The sequence below is a fragment of the Humulus lupulus genome, chromosome 4 (assembly GCF_963169125.1).
Source record: "Humulus lupulus chromosome 4, drHumLupu1.1, whole genome shotgun sequence".
NCBI lineage: Eukaryota > Viridiplantae > Streptophyta > Magnoliopsida > Rosales > Cannabaceae > Humulus > Humulus lupulus.
Window position 1 is genome coordinate 87,686,291 of NC_084796.1, and position 3,859 is coordinate 87,690,149.

At 37.1% G+C, this 3,859-nt stretch overlaps 1 non-coding gene across 1 annotated transcript; it reads left to right on the forward strand.

The window, feature by feature from the left end:
• The first annotated feature begins 1,271 nt into the window (after positions 1-1,271).
• On the forward strand, positions 1,272-1,378 carry LOC133833746 (small nucleolar RNA R71). Its single transcript, XR_009893109.1, has one exon. It is a non-coding gene; the product is annotated as a small nucleolar RNA R71 (small nucleolar RNA).
• Positions 1,379-3,859: the final 2,481 nt, after the last annotated feature.

Below are 3,859 nucleotides of genomic sequence, written 5' to 3' on the forward strand. Positions count from 1 at the left end.
TCTACCACCAATAGAACAAGGAATTGTGAAGCTGCCCGAATCCTTCAATTTAGGAGGAATTTCGCTCTTCAATATAGCACTACAACCTTCAGTCAACACCACTGTTTCAAATTCACCAAGCCTCCTATTTTTAGTTAAAATATCCTTCAAATACTTCACATAGTTGGGCATTTGCTCCAAAGCTTCCACCAGTGGTATATTGATGTGAAGTTGTTTCAAAACATCTAAAGTTCTTCGGAATTGACCATCTTGTTGCTGCTTTAGAAAGCGCTGAGGAAATGGTGGAGGTGGCTTGCTTATAGGCTTTCCTGTAGCATTTTGCGGAGAAATTGCTGCAACAATTGCTTCAGGATTAGCATTTAAATTTTTGGAATTCATAGCTTTGTCTCCCTTGTCCACACTACTTTGGATTGAAGTGGGCTTACTGTTTCTAGTATAGTTATCCTCAGTCAATTCCAGATTTTTACCACTCCTCAAGGTAACCGCCTTGCAATGCTCCTTACCATCTTTCCTTGGGTTTTCGGTATCACTAGGAAAAGTGACTTGTGGTCTATGCCTTAGCTCATTAGCTAGCTGCCCAAATTGAATCTCTAGGTTCCTCAAGGATGCCTCTTGGCTCTGAATCACAACATCATTCTTGGCCATATATTCTTTCATTAAACTCTCCAAAGAGCTTGATTGAGACACTTGAGGAGGAGGTGGTTGGGCTCTTGGTTGTTGTTGAGAAAACCCCGGTGGATATGTAGGCTTGTTTTGCATTGGTGCTCCGCTTGAACAAGCACCTTGAACCCCCCCCCCCCCCCCAATGAGAAGTTTGGATGCTGCCTCCATCCTGGATTATAAGAGTTCGAATATGGGTTATTACGATTGGCATTTTGATTTCCCACATAACAAACCGAAGTGGGATTTGAAGGGCAACTCTCAAATGCGTGCCCATCTCCACAATAAACACAAGATACACCGGAAACTTGTCCCATAGCAGCTAGTTGTACCATTCCCCCCAAGCTCATGTTCTTGAGAATGTTAGTCCTGGAAGAAACTTGAGCGGTCAAAGCTATCAATGCATCCACTTCAAGTATACCAATCACTTTTCGACTTGTTGAGGCTCTAACATTGAACCATTGATAATGGTTGCTAGCTATCCTCTCCAAAATCTCATAGGCTTCATTGTAGGACTTAGAGAGAATATCCCCATTAGCTGAGCATCTAACACCATACGAGTGGAAGAATTGAGCCCATTGTAGAAAGTTTCCATTTGTATACAATGCAGGATCCCATGGTGTGGACACTTCCTCAATAACTCCTTGAATCTCTCCCAAGCTTCATAAAATGATTCATCTTCTAGCTGCTGAAATGACATAATTTCATTGCGAAACTTGGCATTTTTGGTAGGAGGTAAGTACTTCATCAAGAATTTTTCAGCCAACTCATTCCATGTAGTCACCGAGCGGGAGGTAGGGTATTGAGCCAAGCTCTAGCTCGATCCCTCAAAGAGAAAGGGAATAATTTCAACCTTAGGGCCTTGTCACTCACTCCTTGTAGCTTGAAAGAATCACTCACCTCCAAAAATGAACGAAGATGAAGATGAGGATCCTCATTAGGCAGCCCACTAAATTGACCCACTGTTTGCAACATTTGGAACATCACGGGCTTTAACTCGAATTGGGGTGCTTGAATTTCAGGCCTAATAATGCCCGGATTGGGCTCATTAAACATGGGGGCAACATACTCCCTTATGACTCTCTCTCTATCATCAGCCATAGCAATTGTGTTAGTGACATTATTAGCACCCTCAACTCCTTCAACCTCTTCAGCCATATTAATGTGATTTTGAGCCCGTTGTTCCCTTAGTCTTCTTCTAACTGTTCTTTCAATCTCAGGGTCAATAGGAGCTAGTTCAATGTCTTCTTGCTCGTTCATATAGTAAATCACCTGAGAAAACACAAGAGACAGCAAACAAAGTCATCTCAACAAAGAAAAAAAATAAATTGCAAGTAATTGATATTACTAAAATTTCTAATTCCAATCCCTAGCAACAGTGCCAAAAACTTGTTGTGATAAATTTAATATTTAATTTTAAATACGCAAGTGCACGTAATCACACAAGTAATATAATGATAAGTAAATTTTCTCCACAGGGATTGCAAAATAGAAAAATAAGCAAAACAATTACTAAACAACTTATAAGTACTAAAAATCAAATGGGTTGTTTTTAGGCTAAACAAAATATTAAAAAGATGGAAATACTGAATTTATAAACTGAACTGAACAAGAAAATTGAGAGAAATATATGGATTGCAAAATGGACTTGAATCATTGAATTTCCCTATATTAATCATCCTGAACAAATTGCGGATAGATTACAACAGCAATATTCTAGCAAAACTCCCAAGTTAACAAGAATTCATTTAAACACTCATAAAATTTTCCAAAATCTTATGACATTAATTCTTCTACCTAATTAAAAATATTCCTATGCAAAATAAGATTTAAGAATGCAATTCAAAGTTTAATTCTCAAAAGTTACACAAGGCAAATAACATATCCCTATGTTACTTACTAACATAACCTAACCTAGATTATGACTTGTGTCATCCAAGTTCTTCCCATTACATTTAATCTTTCCAGCATTAAACATAATTAAATAACTTGCAATTGCTGGCCAAACAATAACAAGAAATTAATATAAGCACACTTGAATGAACAAAGGAGATTTTACTAAAATAAAGTGCAAGAAATTGATAGACTATAACATAGGGTTCATCAACAATTCAAGCCACCTAAAAATTAGTTCATGGCTGAGTTGATAAACATTAATCCACAATCAAAACAACCCATAATATTCAAATTCAGCAATCACTAAGAAAATGTAAAAATGGAGTTTAGAAATAGAAAGAAGAACAAATCCAAAGTGATGCTTGAGCTAGCTTCTTCCTTCTCCTTCTTCTTGCTGATTTTTGGTTCTCCTTCTTTTCTTTTTCTGGTTTTTCTTTCCCAAAATGGTTGTTGCCTTCATATTATGGTTGATGCCTTCTTTTGTGTATTCTAGGTTTTCTCATTTCTTTCTAAAAGTACCATATTGCCCCTTTTTCTCCGAAATCCGGAATATCTCCTTTCTCATTTGTCATTTTCTCCAATATGTTGACTAATTCTTTCTGCCATTGCCACCTTAACCAAATTTTTTAGCTTACCCATTGATTGCCATATGTTCCATGTGTCCAAAAGCTGCCTGATCAAAATGCTTCAGAAAAATCTATTTTGCTGCAGCAAACTTGATAATTCAGCAATCAACAACAAAATTCAATCAAAATAGTTTCACATGTTAGTTCATTCCTTGTGCGAATATTTATCCATGAAATTATTACCTTTAAACCAATAGCTATTAAAAACTACAAAAATAATTAAACTTAATTAAGATAATAAAAACACCAAAGTTAGCTACAAAAGCTAAAAATAAACTAGCATCACCTAGGATTTTTTCACAATTATACGTTCAAAAGAACATGAAATAACTCTTTATTCAAGAGTTATCATCGGCCAATCGTCTGTGGCCCTCGCCACCCGATCCATTTTCTACATTAGAGTTCGCCCCAACCCCTTCACGAATAAGACACATCGGATTACAATGTTTTGGTAAGACAGAAACTTGCCTTCTTCCAAGTGTACCAAATATTAGCCTGATTGGGAAACAAGTTGTCACCATCAGCTATTCCCATCTCCGTGACTATAAATAGTGAAAATCAAGATGCAAGAGGGGGATCGAGTCAGATCGATCTCGATCTGCCATAATCTGGCTAGTTGGCTCATTAAGTCAATAAATATTCATCCTCAAGAAAGCTCCCATTCTCCATTGTTGTAA